General features: G+C 39.8%; 1 protein-coding gene across 1 annotated transcript in view; it reads right to left on the reverse strand.

Annotated features, from left to right (window-relative positions):
- The window catches only part of LOC108148636 (protein toll), a 44,619-nt gene extending 25,472 nt beyond the window's left edge, over nt 1-19,147 (reverse strand). Inside the window, exon 1 of the mRNA XM_017275749.2 lies at nt 18,730-19,147. The gene's annotated coding sequence lies outside the window, so the exon portion shown is untranslated. The remainder of the gene's footprint in view (nt 1-18,729) is intronic.
- Between the last annotated feature and the right edge of the window lie 455 nt (nt 19,148-19,602).

Raw genomic sequence — 19,602 nt, forward strand, 5'->3', positions numbered from 1 at the left:
TCTTGAAACGACCCGGCTGTATGCTCATTATGAAAATTAATTGGTTGAAACCCAATTGAATTCGTTTGATAATAAATACTGAGAATATGCAAAAAGGAATTGTCCATATTATCGTTGTTGCTGAGCTTTACTGTGCTGTGCTGTTATTATAATTATTATTATTTTTATTATGGCCATCTTTTTGGGGCACTCCATTAATAAAACGATAATGGTAGTGATGGTAGTGATGCTGCTGACGCTGCCGCTGCTTTTGCTGTTGATGATGATGTTGACAATGCCTCTGGTTTCTCTGCTGCGGCTGTTTAACTCTGCACTTTGGCATAAAGTATTTAATTGCCAGCTGCATTTACCAATAATTTTACACAAAGGACTACGCGTCACGGGCGATTAATTAATAAGAATATGCATAGTCACAGACAAAAAGACCCGACCCGCACGGTCGGCGGCCACAAATACAAATATATAAAAATTAATGAAATTTTGTGTTTATACAAATGATAAAATATTTATTAATTCGCCGTCGCGACACATGTCAACACCTGTTTCTGTAGGAGGCGGTGGGGCGAGTAGGCGTGGTCCTCTGGCCGATGGGCGTTACTGTAATTGTTTCTCAACAGGCTGTCGCAGGACATGTATGTACGTGACAGGCGACGAGAAATCAGGAAATGAGGAAAATAAGAAAATAGGGTACTGGGTACGTAGAGGTGGTAAGAAAAATCAATTTCCCTGTTGACCAAAAGCCTGGCATCAATATTTCATAAAATCAAAAATAAGGCAAGGACCGTAAAGAGAGTGGCGAATGAAAGACAAACAATTTGCCGCCCTGGGATAAAATGGGAATACGGTTGGTGCACCCAGGGTGCCCTCAACAAAAGTTATTATTAAAAGAATGACCAGGGAAAAGGGGTGAAATGCAGAGAGCGGGTGCGAAAGCAATTGAAAATCAGCGCAAAGTCAAACGAAATAAAAACCCATAAAATCAGATTTCCAATATCGATCAACAGATAGATGGACAAGTCGGGCTGTGCACACACTTGATACGCAGGATGAGGTGTCTGCGGCAGAAGGACAAGGGACGAAGGACACGGGACACAGGACGCACTCCTGGAAGCTTCCTTTTGCATTTCGTTCGGAATTGCATTTCATTTCGAGTTGTTTATCGATGGAAACGCAGTGGCGACGCCTTCGGGTCCTTTCCTCCTTTGCCGGCAATCGGAATATGGACCGTAAATCATTGAGAATTGCTCGGGCTGGCAGGGCAGACCAACCCACAATATCCTGCAGTAATTTATGTGCGTGTGGGCGGAACCCGCCCGCCATAAGTGTAATAATAATAATGGCTTAATGATTATGTTTGTCATAAGCGCCCGTGGCAGCCACGAAGCCGGATTACGTTTTATGAAGTGACGCAGGTCAGGCTCTGGGCCCCAGGATTTGTCAACACCCCTTTCAATCCTGGCATGCTTGGGTTTCATAAAGAACGAGTTTATGTGGCCTCGGGATCATTTTTGCCACCCCATCTCCCTTTCTGTGGATCAATATTTTCCTAGCGGGGGTGTGGGATGGCTTCAATCTCTGGCCATTGCCTGATTTTATCCTATTTATTTGCGTGCGGAAATGAACACATGAAGGCATACAAATAGCAAACATAGAAACGCAATTACGCCCACTTCCTGCGAGAGCTGGGCTACGTAAGTTGGTTTTTATGCCACCCTCGCATTTCGGCTTTATAAATGCTTAACGCACTGTGCCGTGCCGATTCCTCGATCGACAAATCATCATGGGTAAGTGGGAAAAGCCCATAAAAGAAATGTCATAATACATATTACAAATATAATAAAGTGCCCGAGGACCCGAACACACGCATCGCTGCCAGAGTAAACAATTGTTTGCTGATGGAACTTCCTGCTCCTGCTCCTACTCCTGCTTCGCCTGAAACAGCTTAGCAACGCAACTGACAATCACAACAGCTTAGAGGGCCAACTGCCACAGCCAGACGTTGCCTCGAGTGGGGCTAAAACGATGCTTAAATATAACACGAGGACGACGGGGGAGAAAAAATGCGGATTGCCAGCTCCCGCTGATGAGCTTTCCTGAGACAGCGCGGCGTGTGTGCGATGCGTATACGTAATTTGTTAACATCGCTGCCAGATTCAGGATAATAATTTCAGCCTGTCGTCTGTTTAATATTTTTTCGCGCCTAATGAAAAATACTGGGTGACTGGTGCTCTTGGGGTCTATGAACTGCTAAACCTTCTCTCGAGAGAGAGACAGGGCTTTGTATCATTTGTCACAACCACGCATGCACGCACACAAACACACACACACGCACATTGATATGCGGCATTTCCTTTTTTATTAAGGCTCCCATATTTTTTTTTCGAACGTAGTCCTGCTTTTGCTAATGCGTTGCCAGGATCTGCGGCTTTTAGCAGTCGGCTGAGTGCTGATAGCAGATAAGCATTTGATGAGCTTTAAGACCAAATTGGAAGTGGAGGAAATATATAAGCTGCTTAAAATAATGCCAAGCAATTAGCGTGTTTATCTGCTTAAACAATAAATCGCGCCAACTTACCGTGTTGACCCATCACGTGGTTTGCAGCTTATGAAAACTAAACAAAAACATTGTAAATTTATGAATACGAATTAAAGTTTTATTTTCATCAGCCATTCTGGTAACGAACAGCTCCAGCGAATATCACTTCAGCGGGTTTATACAACTTTTGTTGTGCAACACGAGAGGAAAAGTTATGCGTAAATAAAGGATATACAATTTATATGCGTTTCACAAAAAAAAGCATAAAAATTGGAATGGAACACAAAACTTTACCAACGAAAGAAGTGAGAATGTTGGTCGTCGCAGCGCAAGTACAAAACGCAGTGAAATAATAATTCACCAAAAATTTTAATACGCAGCCATGAATAAAATGTATTTGTTTTTAATACCCATCAGGCACAGAGAGCGATATGAATGTAGTCAAAAGAGTTCAGGGGGGATTTCGGCTTGATAGTCAGTGAAACAGAGTTGTACATCGCAGCTCGCACTCTTTATCTGCATTTATACAGTTTAAATGAATTTTATAGAACGTTTTTACACTTCCCTGTATTACTAAAAGACTCAAAAGTAAATTGGTGCGAAAAACTAAAATAAATTTGCAGTAGTATAAGCTGACTCACTGAAATTAAACCAGAAAAACCTATTGCACAATCTGAAAGTCAAAGTCACGACTAAAGCTGCACGTAGGCAAGAAAAATTCATTGGAAGCTTTTTAATTGTATACAAATTCTGTAAAGTTATTTTTCCTGTATACACAATAGGCATTTTATTTTAGTCTTGCTCCAAAGCCTAAAACCATTTTCATAAAGAAGATAAAACAAACTAAAATTAAATTACCCTGCCCAGAAACCTATTTACATGAGTGAATGGAATAGATTCAAAAATTAATTCTAAATAATGTTGACATTTTAATTGAAAATTCCTTTTGAAATGCAAATAGAAAATCCAAAGTGAAACCAAATTCAATTGCGTACCCAAAGCAAATCCGCACATTCCCTTCCCCACCGAAAAAACTAAGTCATGTGAGCTGTTTCTTGGGCATGGCGTATGTTTTAGAATAAATATGAAGTCAAGCTTGAAATTGAGGTGGCAAAACGGGAGAGCTGGATAGAAAGGCAGGAGATGTTGTATGTGTAACGTAATAAGGCAGAATTAATAATTTAAAATATAAATTGCCACAAGAGCACATGAAATATTTTAACCACAAGCAATTTAAATATTAAATGAGAATGAGAAATGAGAAATGTAAGGGAGAACCGTTGGGGCAGTTGCACAGCCACCAGCAGCCGCAAACTTGAAACCCGAAAGCTTGGGAGCAACTTCCTTCTGTCTGCTGTCGATGTTTGTTGTTGCCATTTCCTTTCCTCTTAGCCATCCGCAGCCGCATCCGCATCCGCATCCTCAGACCATTTTCTCTATGCTGCTGCTTGCTGCCCTCTGTGTATGCGCACGTCAAGTCAAATAAATTTAATAACGCATACACATACACATACGGCATAAAAACAAAGCCGAAGCAACGATGCGGAGGCGTATGGAGTTACGCATACGCCACGTGGTGCGGCAGGCAACCAAAACAGTAAGGATGTGGCTTTGTTGCCTGGCAGGCGGTCTCCGTGCCCTCGGTTAGCTCGAAAGACGCGCATCAGCGAACCGCAGTGGCGGCGTCTGATAACAATGCAAATTAACACGGCGTATGCGCAATGTTTGTTTGCCAAGGCCTTGCTCTCCACATTTTACCTTTTACCTTAGCATATCATTTCACGCGCTGGTCTTCGTCCAAGCGAACATGCTTTTCACTTTAAAGCACTCTTGCAAATTGCTCATAAAAATATTCACACATGCTGGGTATATTGTGGGGTATATATCTGGTGTGCATCGATTTTTACTGCCGTTTCGAGACCATTTTTGGACGGCCATTTTACGAGCCGCTCACATGGCAGCTGGCGCACACATTGTATGTACACACACATCATTTGGCCTGCGACGATGCGTAAATTATGCTTTAAAGACAAGAAAGGCACTTGGGGAATTATCAGCGAAACCATTAGCTTCTGATAACTGCCCAAAAAATGTTTGAACAAATCGCTTTCTAAATTGCTGCTCATGTCTAGCTTCTAAAAAAAAGAATGCAGGTTGGTTCATGAAACTTAAACATTCTTCGGATAAATGTGAGTCACAGAAACCTCAAAATATATTAAAATATTTTTGGTTTTAAAATTTTGAATAACGCACAGATAGCGAAATGATTCATGACATAATAAAAATATTTTAAGTGAGTACGTTAATATGTTTGCAAATCGAGAAAAGATGTATGTTACATCTTGTGTTTTTTTATGCTAATGAACTCTTCTTTAATTTTGCAATTATCATCAGCCAATGGATTATTAATTAAAGAAGTGCCACTCTTCCTAAATGAACAATCTGCTGCGAAAGCTAAAACCCAACTGAAACCAGAAGAACCGCCACTCATGAGAGTACTCGTTTATTAACTGCCATCCAAAGCCACACTCAAGCAGCTTGGATTTTGCGGCTTGCCAGATCATTAATTTTTGGAGAGTGTCAAAAGCGAGAAGCGCGCATTGTATTACATCAAAGGCTCGGGTGAATATCGACTTCTAACCATATTGCTGAGCCTCTCTGTCCTTCCTTTCCTTCCCCATCCACCGCTGTGAATTGGAAAGCCATCAATTATAGCTGCAAAGTCAATTCAATGTAATCCAGCCATATGGCGCATCTTAATCGTCGTTCGACGTTCGTCGTCGTCTCAATTGCTAAATCATGGAGGCCAACTCCAGTTTGCCGGATTGGATTGCTTAGTTATGCATGCACATGTGTGTGTCATCATGAATATGCGAATGCGATAGCGATTTGCGCCAATCAACTGTGGGCTCGAATCCAACCTGAAGCTGTGAATCCAGCAGATACTTGGTATCTGGGTATCTGAAGCTCCAAGTGCTCGGGTCTCTGGCAATTGTCTGTGCAATTTGGTGCAAAACAAGCGCAAACAATTGTGGGAAAGGTTATTCAAAAGTCATGCGACTACCGTCGCCTGGGAAAATGTAACGAAACCCCAAAACGCCAAAACGAACAAAAAGCCAAAAGCCACGCTTTCACGGACAGAGGAGCTACAAATTTATTAGCGAGTTTTTGCCACATCCTTTCACTTTGCCAGTTGACCCGCCGACTTTCCCACCATCACCCCCCTTTTTGCCACCGCCATAATCAATAATTAAACTCACCTGTGACTGATCAAGATAGACTAGTCTGTTTGTTTTTGGATAATAGGATGGGCGACCATAAATATCATCCCGTGTCAAATGGGTTTTTATGCGCAAACACTCGCCTCGCATGTGCAGATACAGATGCGGATGCAGATAGAGACATAGATACAATCTGTAAGCCGTTCTTGTGTGCGGCCATATGTGGTGCAAATATTTCATTCATGACGCTTGTAAATCTTCTTTTGATTGCACTTAATACTTGTCACACAGCACAGTGAAAAAAGATTCCTAGCAAAGGCATTCCGCTCACAGAAGTCTCTCACACACACACTCATATACCCAGGATCCACCACATTGAGGGTATAACGAAAAGGAAAGCAAGCAAACTAACAAGAAAAACTGCCAACGGTAGGAAGAAAATCATAATAATCCAACATGTTTGCATTCAAATTGAGAATTTCTCATATACCTACTCCACCTGAATGGGAACACGTTCATGTGTACATATATACCTGCCTGTGTGCGTTTGTCTCTTTTCGCGTTTGTATGCGTAAGTGTGCACACGAAAAAATTTGAATGTTGTTTAAATTGTGGCCAAAAATTAATCTTGATGATATGGTTTCATATAAATTAAGGAATATACAAATAGTTTAGATATTAGGCTTTTTGGGAGTTTTAAATTTAAGTTCAAATTGCTAAAGCCAAGTCCTCTTAAATAGTTAAATTTGAAATTGAAATTAATTTACTAATAACTATTTTGTTTAAAATTCCAATTTCTAAAACCAAGCATACGTAATGATATTATTTATACTATAATATGCTATAAAGAAACCTTTTTTGAGATAATCAGAAATTGTTTTCTATGAAAGTGAGTGAGCATTTCTTTCTCTGCTGGGAAATCTCATTTCATTTGTGCACCGTGCAAACAGCACTCTTACACACACACTGTAAGCTACAGCGAGGCTGTCGGATTCGCCATTCAGCTCTGTCAGTTAAAAATCATGTTTTTCAATGCAAAAGATTTTGGCTATCAGCAAAACCAGGCCGCAGGATACGGGTCCTTGGTGCACAGACTGGGAGACACCTTTTACCGCAATTTATCGTTTGGTGAATCTTAAATCCCCTTTATCACACTCGGCATACAGGCAAACATTCGAGGGAATCTGTTCGCCGTCCCTGTTGCTCTGCGTTGGCATGGCGATTCAAGGTATTATCCTTGGCGGCCTCGCGTTGTAAAACAAGAATTATGCTTTTTTATTGAAAGTGAAAGAGCCAGAGAGAGGGAGAGCTGAAAAACAAACAAGTCAAGGTGCGCGAAATATGCACACCATATAGATTTCTATCTCGGAATTTATATTTGCTTCGTTTGAATAGCAGTATGTGAATGATAAAAGGTGAGCATGGGTTTCTATTGAAAGGGACCAAAGTGACTTGGTACAAAAGAATTCAGGAATCCGAGGGCAGACTTTTTTCTTTTCTCCATTATCTTGGTTATTAGGGACAATCTGGAAAACTTATTACCAGATACTTGAAGGGTCTCTTGCAGCTAATAAAAGCCAACTTCTCGTTCAATGTCAGTTGCCTGCCAACTTATTCGCTTGTCCTCGGCGCTGCCAAGTGCCAAAAAGCATGAAAAAAAAATGCCAAGAAGTCGGAAAAGGACTCTCATCCCTGCCTCTTTGGCATATTCAAAGTGTCCTGTTAACGGTTTTGAAGAGAAACTTTTCAAATCTACAAATTGGTTTCGCCTCTAACCGCAAGAAAAAGATTCCCGAGCCTTTTTGACTTGCGCTGACAAATCTCTTCCCGCCCCAGACATTCGCACATACGCACCAGGACAAATTTCATGCCGGGGCCAAAGGCGAACTGAAGTCAAGTCAACTGAGGGAAAAGAAAAGTAAGGCAAAAGTAGGAAGAGATGGCAAAGAAATTGGGGAAAGGGCCATGCGAAGCGAAGCAAAATCAAGCATAACACAGGCAAAACGTGGGGCTAACAACGCTAATACCCCAGCAAAATCCCAGCGAACAGCGGGCCAAACTTTCACAGTCTCCAGATCCTTCGACTTGCCCCATACCCCATTTCCCATTCCTTCCATTCGATTCCACCCCCACCCCACAAGTCATCTCCATTGTCGACCCTTTGCGACAAACAAATCCAGCGAGCAACTTTTGCGAAAAACTTTATGCATTTCACTGCTGATGATGAAAACAAGGACTACACAAAAAACGAAAGGAGAGCCAAGGAGGCAAAAACAAACGTAATTCCCGCATTTTCTTGATTTTAAATTTTCGAAAGGCACCAGCAGAACAAGAAAAAAATGAAAAACGGTTTGCTTGGAGGAGCCAGGACACATGTCCATCCCATTCGCCCGCGGCTGATGCAGAGGGATTCAGTGCGAATGGCGATGGAACGATAACTTTTTGATGTTTTATGGCTGTCAAGTTGTTCTGTCGCCATGTCAAAATTTTATTATAAATTCCCCCAAACGCTTTTCCTTTTTTCCCCGCCCCTTTGACAGTGGGCCAGCCGCATTTGCTTAGCTCGCGCCAGAGTCATTGATTTGCATAAAAACGTTAACAAATATTTTCCATTTTATTATAGCAAGTAGAGCCCTAACAAAAAAAAAAAAAAAAAAAAAAAAAAACAAAATGATAACAAAGCAGCCTGGGACAGCGGTGAAATTCAATATGTTTTGTCTTCATTTTTTGTTTCTCAACGATAAAAGGGATGCAGATGAGGCTGTTGTCTCAGAAAGACAACCTCAAACTTAGAGTATCCTTTAGGTATATCATCTTTAGTTTGTATTAGAAAAAACCAAGTCGAAAAAGCATAAAAACTTTTTAATTTTTTACCTAAACTTTAGGACGTTGCGAATAAATTTTTAAATATGTAATCAACAAAACAGACAGAAATCTCAATTCATCCAAAAAATAAGAAAACCTATGAATAGATTATAATTGAATATTTAATTCAGAAACAAAATCTGCAGTTGAGTAACCTTTAAAAATAAACAATTCCTTATAATATTACTCAACTCAGCCATGAATATTAGAAATAACAAAACTTTCGATAGGAAAAAGTTTAAGCAAGGTATCCAATGCACAATATAACAAATTATTCTTTTAAACCCCAACAGAATGTTTGAGGACCCGGGGCCACATCAAGGGTATTCATACATCAAAAACTGTAGCTGCCTTTGGGGCGCAAACAAGACAAACAAGTCCCTCTCGTTTTTATTGTTGTTGCTGGCTGCTGCCGCTTGGTAAATATTAAAAATACATGTAAAATTCAATTTCTTGGCCTGGGTGTGGGTATGGGAATGGGAATGGGTATGGGAATGGGTATGTGCTTATGTTTGTTGACTCGCGGCTGCTTGTCGCAAATAAAATCTACATGAAAAGCGGCAAGGAGAGGACTCTGCCGGGCCCTGCGTCCTTTTACCCGGCTCTCCTTTGACACTTTTGCTTCGGCAAGCTCAATATAAATAAATAAAATTCTTTGCGGCTGTTTTGCGGTATTGCCGGCTGGCACCAAAACCGCTGCTGGCAAATTAATTGAAAATGCTTTCGCTTTAAATAAATTTCCACGCCAGAACGTCTTGCCCTCTTGCAACAAAAAAAAAAAAAAAATAAGGAAAAAGTAAAAGCATTTTCAATTATACGAAGAAGTCATTCAAAATAAATTAAAGCAAAAGGCGCAATAATAAGACACAAAATCAATGGCTATATTTGATTGAATCAAATGTGTGCCGTTGTGTGCTGCAATTAAGGCGATCTGGGGATAAATAAACCAGAGTGGAATAGGGCACCTCTTCGAGTCCCTGGGACATTGGCTCTCATGCATTCGTGTCACGATTTTCGATTTGCTTTGCTTTTGAAGATGTCGTCGTCTCGCTGTGTGTATGTGTATATGTACTTATTTACAATCAACTGGGCTAAATTGGGCTAAAACTTTTTAAAATGCCATACATCTTCGGCTCGAGACGGCGTTATTCGATTTTGTGCCCGGAATTGGGGGGCTGGGGAAAAATCCTGGGAAACAAACGCTTAATTTAATTTATTTTTGCGCAATTTTCCAATGTTGCTGGCTCAGCACGAACGGCTGCTCATTAATTTTGTTTTATTTCATTTTATTGGCGCATCAATCGACAAAGGGGCGCGCTCGAGAATCCCAATTTGAGACTCCATCGAAACGGCCGCTGAAAGTCAGCAATTTTGTTTTGGGGGCTATTTAGTGTTAAATTTTATGCAATTCACGTTTCACGTTTTCCATGTTTCCCGCTCGACCAGCCAGCCGAAGCCGAAAATCCCCGCCCTTGGCCATTGCTCATTATCTTTGTCATCATCTGGGAAAATCTTTTCATTTTCTGAATGGGCCCCTCCTCGGCCTGGATGATAATTGAAATTGAACAATTCTAATCGATATTCTGGTGAGGCGTGAAATTTCAGTATTGCCTCTGTATCTTCATGAAATCCATTTAACTTAGCTTATCCGCTTTCCCAGCCACAATAAGATAAGAAAAGAATAAATGTCAGAGGAAGTTTTAAGCTCGACTTAACTTAAATGCCCTGCAAACACTCAAATGCGGAGCTCGAGGCGTTCTGAATGTTAATTCGCAACAACTAGAGTGTGCCTGCCATGTATGAGCCAAAGGGGATTTAGATGGTGAACTTAAACAAAACTTAAAAAGCTTTTTAAATATTCATTAATATTTATGCTTTCATCCTGGGGCCAAAGCCTTCTAGCGCTGCCCCTGGATGTCAGGATGATTTTGTGTGGGAAAGTTTTCAGTTTATGCTTGAGTTCTCATAAATAGAATGAGTGCCGACAATTGAAATGCGGTAAACAAAACAAATTCCACTCGTTTGAATAAGCAGGAAACGACCCATTTTCAAAAGAAATCCTTGGATACTCACATAAAGAACCAAATTCGCATACTTGAAGCTTTCTGCTTACCTGCAAATACAAAAAGGAACATATTATACTGGATTAGAACAAACTCAACTCAGTTGATGGATGGTGTGGATGCATTTGCCAGGGACAACTCAAATTGCTAGGGGTCCCCAAAGAACCGATATAATTGATCAACATTTAGCATGGCAGGGCGTCAGTGTCGACAGGCAAAGTGGCAGACATGCAAACAGGTCATCAGGTCGGCGACTTGCGGCGGGCTGACACGGTAAAGACCGATTGGGGATAGGCCAAAAGCCCCGAAACTATTTCGCCTAGTTGGTGGCTTCTAATTGCTTTCTGGCAAAATATCTGTGTGTGTTTAGAGCTCAAACGGCGAAATCGTCATTATCTTTTAATTAATTTTCTCGGCCAAATGATGGAAGTTTCCTCTAGAGCTTCGTTTTCTTTTCAGCCAGCCTTTTATTCCCCTCCTGTTTTCATGACAAACAAAACAAACAACCAAAGGACAGCAATAAGCAGTGCTTTATTTATCTTGTGTCTGCTGTTAGTTGTGGCCCCTGACAGTTTTCATGAAAACAAAATTCAGCTTTTTAGTTTTTCTGCTTTGGAAAATAATTACAAAACGAAACGAGAAACTTGCTGGCACAGCGCGATGATGTCGACATGAAAAGTCTTATTTGTCAAATGGCTCCGAGCCCAAAGTTGAACTCATCTGTTTGCCGACAGTGAAAGAAATCCCATCCTCCTATTTTGGACTAAGCCGGCTTACATGAAAATCTCGGCATTAAGGCACTGCTGGGCCAGATTCTCACGCTAGGTTCCCTCCTCGATTAACATAATCGAGGTAGATCCATCAGTAATTTGGTCAGCCACAAAATTGCATTAAGTCGAAGTCGAAGTAGAAGCCTCTTACCATCTCCCACTTTATCGCGCTAACTAAATTATTGAAAAATGCATTCCTCGGCAGTCTTTCACGGCGCATGCGCAGCCGCATCAAAGGTGTTGCCACACAGCCGCAATCACGACGAAACCAACCAAAGGCGACCCCGTTATGTGTGAGTAAGCCACTGTCATTTCCTACTTGCATATGTATAAACTAGGTTCAAAGTACAGTGAGTCTCAGGGCTTTAAGTCTCGTAGGAAGCGCGGGGCAATGTATCAATTTTCAAAGAGAGTAGTTCGCTCAAGAATTTGTGAAACAAAGGTATAGTTTAATGATTAGATACTTAAACTTTCAATAATCATATAGCGACATGCTAATTTGGAATTTATAATAATAAAATTAAAAAAAATAAAAGTGTATAAAGAAATTTCGTCAGCATAAAAACACAAATAATAAAAATCGATATACGAATATAACATTAATAGTTTGTTGAAGTTTTTGCTCTGTAAAGCGTAAATATCTTAAGTAATATACATATGTAAAAAAGAAAAAAAATTAGTTAACACCTTTGCTATTACCAATGATCTTTTATATATTTTATTTTTTTTTTGCAAACAATAGTTTAGCTTTCTCTTATTTTATTACCTCACCATGAGAGCTCACATTATTTGTGTTTTCTCTACTTATTTTCTGTAAAACCGACTTGCTGTGAGGCCTCTGATGCCTTAACAAAGTGTGACGCACTGTGTGCCGTCGTGTAACATATTTTCGAGTTTCAATTTTGGGGTCTTTTTTTGAGCTTAGCTCCGGCGGCGGCTCTCAGACTTGTCAGTTTTAATAACTCGCCTGGTGCGCGGCAGATAGGCGGATCGTAATGGGCGGGAGCCGTAGAAGTTACGATTTTAAGCTGCAGGTTCATTAAACTTTCTGTGCTGACTGGGCCATAAATTAGGCATACTCGTACATGTGCATACACACAGAGAATATCGATAATGTTCTCTGCCTGTTCAGGTTTATGGGCCATTAAAAAGTATGACTATGGTTATGACTTCGGACAGTGCTCAGACACTTGTGATATAATCTAAGACTGCTCGTTCATAATTAATGTGCATTGTCCTAATAATAACAGCAATTAATTTGTACGGGAATGTTGGATTTAACATCTGAAATCAATATTACATGCGGGGCCCTTTTTGGGGTCTATCAAGGTCTGCCCACGCGACTCGATTAAAAATTAATCGCACCCTAAAACTGTCCCAAAACCAGATTTAAGCCATTGGAGAGAGTGGGAAAGACCCGAGAGATAGCGGACAGAAAATCAAAATCAATTTTATGTTTATGACACTCTGTTTTACGACCTCTTGTGTGGATCCACACAGCGGGCAGCTTAAAACATGCAAGACTCTCGAGCTCAGATTTGGGTTTGAGTTTGAGTTTGAGTTCTGGTTGTGGGTCCGTCGCTGGCCGACGCTCTGCCATCTAAGAGGTGGCCTGGATTTGTATATGTATTCCCATTCGTATGTGCAGAGGGCAGAGGCGGATACCAGGCCAGACCGGGGTCCACAAAAAATGTCATATGTTGATTTTAATGGCGTCAATCTGTGCAAACAGTCGGACATTTCGCTCCTGTCTGGCCGGCTTGTCTGCCCCTCTCTGTTTGCATTTATAATTTGTTTGTGTATTGATTTACATGTTTTCTGGCCATCAGTCTTGCTCCAATTTCGTTGGGAAGTGAATTGTTTATAAAGGCTGCATAAAAATTGCAGGCAGTCCGATGCTCCCGATGCCCCTCTCTGTCCGACCGAAACATATTGACACATTTAAGTTCACGACTGATTGCTATATAATTCCAACTCCGACTGTCCACAGCAATTGCAGTTTAGCTGTTGTGCTGTTGTTCAGTTGTGTGTGTGTGGTGTGTGTGCGTGGCGGCCTTCTCATTAGGAATGCAAATGTTAGTCCTTGTCCACTCTTAATGTGCTATTAAATTTTCCACTGATATGCCACTGATGTAAATTCGAGGGGCTGGAACCTGACATTTCGGTTATTGGGGATCATGTCAGCGCAATGTGTTTGTGCGGCTAAACATTTTCCCAGGCCCTCCCGACGGATATCAATCATTAACGAGGAGTAGCAGTCCTTTCAATTGCTGACCATCCGCGCGAAGCGTTGATTGTTGGCCCTTGGGAGTGCTATCGTAACATCTTGGCCATCTAAGTATATTTTTGACTTATCAGCGACTTGAATCTTGAGACGTTGGCGAGGGTTCTTTAAATGTCAAGGGTGTTTGGCGAGGCATGATGGTGCGATCGTCTTTTGGTTGCACTCATAAAAGAGGCTTTTCCTGTTCTTAATGGCAACCTTTGTTTGCGTGGGCAATGCTATCAGTGAATGTCCATCAATAGGTAAGCGTAGGCTTTTCCATTTTCTTACATTATCTTTCACCTTGGGTTTCTTAGAGTTCGTATCTCATTCTTAAAGTCCAATCAAGCGGTGACCACTCACCATTTGAGGTGTTTTTAATATTTGGCCCAGATTGTTGCTGAATTACTGCTCTGTTCTCCTCCCTTTTTCTGAGCATTAAAATTAGCTTAAATTTTAATTATAGCCAAGTGCCCATTAGGGCTCGCTGGCCCACTAATGAAGTTCAAATATTCACATTTTTTTTGGGCCAAGCTCCAGATCAAAACCTGAGCCGGAACATTTTATGCTAATGACAAATGCTTTTATCTCGGCCAGAACAAAGCGAGGCAAAGAAGGAACATGAAAATGGAAAATTATAAGCAAAAATTGTTGGCAACCTGCTGCTGCTGTTGCTGCTTTTGCTGCTGGATGCCAGGAGTTTTCCTTTTCGGGTATTCCCACCCCTCGCTGACCCTAATCATTGCGCTGAACTGACCCGTCAAGTTGGTGAAAAGCTGCAGCTCGGGGACCGTGAAAATTACACGTTTTTCCCCCGCTCTGAGGTTACAAATATTACATGCCAGGTGGGTGTTTGGGTGTTTTGGGTGACTAAATTTATGCATTTTTTCTATTCGGCTTTAATTAAATTTCTCTTTTTTGTATGCTTGTTTTTTTTTTTTTTTAAATTTTATTTTGTTGGTTTTCTGTGGCCGCTAATTTCCACGTTTAGGCGCGTCTAATGTTTCCCCCGCTGTGGCCGTGTTTCTTTATTCAAATGAGAAAATATGTGGGTCCGCCAGGTGAGGAGAGAGAGAGGCCTAATTGGGCCTGCCAGAGGTTTATTATATCAACATTTACTCCACTTAATTTGGTATGTCTCATTCGGTGAAAGAGCATTGCGGCGCCAGCTGTTTGATTATGGAAATCGATTAGCCAAGTCCATCTAATGAACTAGAGCAGCACACAGGACACGGATCAGAAAACATGTCGCGCCGAAAAACTTCATAAAGGGAAATTCGTGCACGCAGGTAGGACCAAACCAAAAAAAAAAAAGGACCAGGGCAAACAATAGAGAGATAACCCAAAGATAGACAGACAGTGGAAAATTAATGAGATTTTTCGTTTGTGCAGCTGATGAAGGCATTAGGGTGAAAGCAAGTGCAACGACTTCATTTCATTCCACAGAATGTCGCAGTGGGGAACTTATGGTTCTTCCTTCTGTCACGATTTTATGGTCAGCTGAAGCAATAAAATGGGAATTAATTAATTGAATGCAACGAAATAAACTCTCTGACCGGTCGGGCAGGTCTATCTTATTTTCAATCGAATGAATGCCAGCGCATAGTAAAAGAAAATGAACATTTTGAAGAGAAATTCTCGTTCGGTTATTTGTTATTTTTATACCCTTGCAGAGGGTATTATAATTTCAGTCAGAAGTTTGCAACGCAGTGAAGGAGACGTTTCCGACCCTATAAAGTATATATATTCTTGATCAGCATCACTAGTAGAGTCGATCTAGCCATGTCCGTCTGTCCGTCCGTCTGTCCGTCTGTCCGTCTGTCCGTCCGTCTGTCCGTCTGTCCGTCTGTCCGTCTGTCCGTCCGTTTATATGCAAACTAGTCTCTCAGTTTTAAAGCTATCTGCATGAAACTTTCCCAAAAGTTGTCTTTCTATTGCAGGTAGTATATAAGTCGGAACGAGCCGGATCGGACGACTATAGCATATAGCTCCCATAGGAACAAGCGGAAAAATAAATGAAAAAAAATTATAACTTTGCTGTTTTTTATTTTTTTGTTTAGTTCTTCGACATATAGCAATGGTTAAATATTTCAGAATTATGGTTTAAATTTCATCAAAATCGGTCGACTATAGCATATAGCTCCCATAGGAACAATCGGAAAAATAAATGAAAAAAAATTATAACTTTGCTGTTTTTTAATTTTTTGTTTCGTTCTTCGAGATATAGTAATGGTTAAATATTTCAGAATTATGTTTTAAATTTCATCAAAATCGGACGACTTTAGCATATAGCTCCCATAGGAACAATCGGAAAAATAAATGAAAAAAATTATAACTTTTCTGTTTTTTAATTTTTTGTTTAGTTTTTCTTCATATAGCAATGTTTAATTATTTCAGAATTATGTTTTAAATTTTATCAAAATCGGACGTCTATAGCATATAGCTCCCATAGAAATAATAAAAATATATAAAATAACTATCTAATAATTGAGCTGCAAATCATCATAGTTTCAATGTTTTTCAGCATATACTCAAGTAAATCATAATTTAAATGTTTTCAAAAGTATTAAATTCATGCAATAGCTGCAAGGGTATATGAACTTCGGCTTGCCGAAGTTTGCTTTCTTTCTTGTTTCATATAAAAATACTTAATGTTATTATTCTTAAAGTTCCTTATAACATATATCGGTTAATTTAGTATTCACATAGGCCACCTATGAAAATATTTCTGCTTCGGATAGTATTGTTTTGGTTTAAGGTTTTATTTGTTTCTGTGTAGTCGTCTCACCATTAACGTCACTGATTTGGCTTGACTTTGGGTTTAACCGCCCGTTGATCGGAGATCGAGAGAGTAAGACATCTGGGCGATCGATCGCTCTCGGAAGCTGACTCATCCCGCTGAGCGGAGCGCAAGTCATAGAAACACTCAAAGCCGACGTGCTAATTATAAACACAAGCCGCCAATAACGAAGAGTGAAATAGCAAAACAGCTTAAAAACACTTGGCAGATGTAAAAACCTAACCTAACCGGAGTTTGCTTTAAACATTGTTTTTCTGTCTTTTCGCTTATCAAGTCAGTGGACATACGCCCTTTAAAAACGAAAAACAAAAACAAAAAAAAAAAAAACAACAGAAAAAAGAGAATACAAACAATGAATCTTAAATGAGTATGACTGTCTTATTGTCAGACAGTGCAGAAATATTTATAACAAACGTGTATGACAATTCATTTTGGGCAACTTTTACCGCCTGCAGTTGAACGAGTGGCGGTTTGGCCATAACAATAACGGAGCCACAATTACAGCTACTTTCTAACGTGGCCAAAGACCAAAGACCCAAGCGGAGCATCTTGAACGTTTCCAGTTTGCCGTTTTCTACTTCATTTTTTTTTTGGGTTTATTTTTTTGGCAGAAGTTAAGTAGACTGTTAAATGACTTCCGCAGTTTTACCTTCATAGACGGAGACTCACATTTTTTTGCTGCCATTGTTGTAGCTGCCTTTGATCTGGGCCAAAGAGGAAAAATCTTAACCCAAATCCAGACTACAAGTACTTGGAAAAGCCAAAGGCAATGCTGAAGAACCTCAAAAGGAGAAGGTGGCTGACTATCGGAAAAAATTACGCTTCATTTTATAATAGGTACCTAGTATAAATATTTGAAAAAAAAATCATATATTCTTTTTGATTTAACAGCGCATTTACTGAAACCTGATAAGCTTTGAACTTTTAATATAAAACCTCGTATTATCTCGAAAACTTATACAGCAAATGCTAAAATGTTATCAAATAAAAAGAGATTTTGGGACAGTGGAAAAGCCCACATTGACATTAAACACAAAAGATGAGGTCAATTATAGGTCACACGACATTTTGAAATGTCTAAATGTCTAAAAACATTCAGGACATTATTCTTATTTACCTTAATATTGTACTGTAATTCCAGCCGAAATCTTTGTTGAAAACGTAAAAAAGTCATCGAACCCCGGGTCTGGGGAATACAAATTAAAAACAACGACATTCTTAACTTGTATCATTTACGTCACACAGTATTTTACATTTAATTTTCCATCATTCCCAGCATACTCAATCGAAAAGTTCCGTATACATTAACGTAATTAAATAAAAAGTAATATTTTCATTTATTGACCCTAGCAAAACGAAGATTCACAGCCCTTTTCTTACATGGAATATCCATGTAACTGGGAACTTTGTTTATCGTCAATCGAAAGGTTCTATAAATAATCGGCTAAATCACGTTCGTTTAATTGCACAAAGACTAACTGCATTACCCAGAAATTCCCACCTTCTTAGCAAATAAAAGTCCCCGCAATAAAAACCTGTTGAACGATGCTCTCTTTGGATGTAAATAAACTTTTGCTGTGTCTGCTTGTTTCGAATCGAAACTGGTTTTTGGCCAAAATCGGAGTGCTAATATGCTGGCTAGGAGCTTTGAGTGCGTGTGGCTTTGTTTTCGTTTTTTTCTTCTTTTTGGCCAAAACGGAAAACACACCCCAAGGCCGAAGAGCACTTGCAGCTGCAGTGCAGCATTTTTCACATTTCCCAGGAAAGTTACGAGAAAAACCACGGAAATTGTGAACAACAAGTGACACACACAAACACTGGGGAAAATTGTGCAACGGTATCAATTGTTGTAACAGTTATTTTTCGCTTAGTTGCACAGAAAAAAATGGACCTTAATACACGTAATAATGTAGGTATGTAAAATTGTAATTCCTGGCTTAAGGCCAACCAATGCGAGAACTTTTGAGCTTATCAAAGGTTTTTGTTATTAAATTTTATCTGGTTCAATGTATAGGTTATCATATCATATTAATTTTTTTCTGTGCAATGATAGACGAATTGGATTGATCGACGAGTGGGAAAGAGATAGCATGGCTAAACGCGCGCCAAGCGAAGCTTAGCACAAAGCGCAAATGGATGGGAGATAACGAGACAGAGCGGGATGGCGAGGTTCAAAGTGTAATGCCTGAACAAGAAGGCGTAAGTACTTACCGTTTTAATACGTTTTATTAAATGTGAGGTTAGCTGCTGCTCCGCTCTCCTTAGCAAATATTAATATTTATTTGGTTTATGTAGCTGGCACGAACAATCACGCACTGGCACTTTCAGCTTTTCTGTTCGCGCTTGTTCGCACTTTTGAGCCGCGAAATTTGTGGCTTTTTACTGTACACTTTCACACATTTGCATTTAATTGCGCCTTGTGTCTTGGGTTTTTTGTGCTGCGTCGCGTTGCGTTGCTCTTAGCGTGGCTTACTCGCATCGGTTGCCAAATCGCTGGCCACAAAAAAGAGACAAACAAAAGCGACCCACAACTCACCAACGCGCGACTCTGGCTTGTGAAAAATCAAATCAAAAATCCAACTGCGGCAAGCGCTCTGCGTGCGTTCACGTCGGCGGTTCGAAAAAAACTGAACTCGACTGAAATTGAGCGCTGAAACTGCTGGCAAGTGCGCTTAATACGGACGAAGAGAAGAGAGAATGATGGAGTCGCCTGATAGATTCCTTCGACGCCATCAATGAGATATTAGACTAACTAAAATATATTAATTGCTTCTATAGATTGTTTTAAATATTTTTTTTCCATATTAGACTATCATTTAACAATAATTAATAAGTATAAGGTACATCAATTGCCTATATATACTTTTAAAATATTAATATAGTTTGAAATTAAATTATCACCTGGATTGAAAAAAATATATTTAAATAAATTAATATATTTTATAAATATGTAAAACAGCTTGATCTGCAAACATATGCAGATAAATACAAAATAAAAAGAAAATCCATTTTCTGATAAAAATAACACCCTAAGGTAAACGTTTTATATTTCTATATGATATATACATTTATAGGTATTATAAA

This window comes from Drosophila elegans, unplaced genomic scaffold (genome assembly GCF_018152505.1).
Source record: "Drosophila elegans isolate 14027-0461.03 unplaced genomic scaffold, ASM1815250v1 contig_476, whole genome shotgun sequence".
Classification (NCBI taxonomy): domain Eukaryota; kingdom Metazoa; phylum Arthropoda; class Insecta; order Diptera; family Drosophilidae; genus Drosophila; species Drosophila elegans.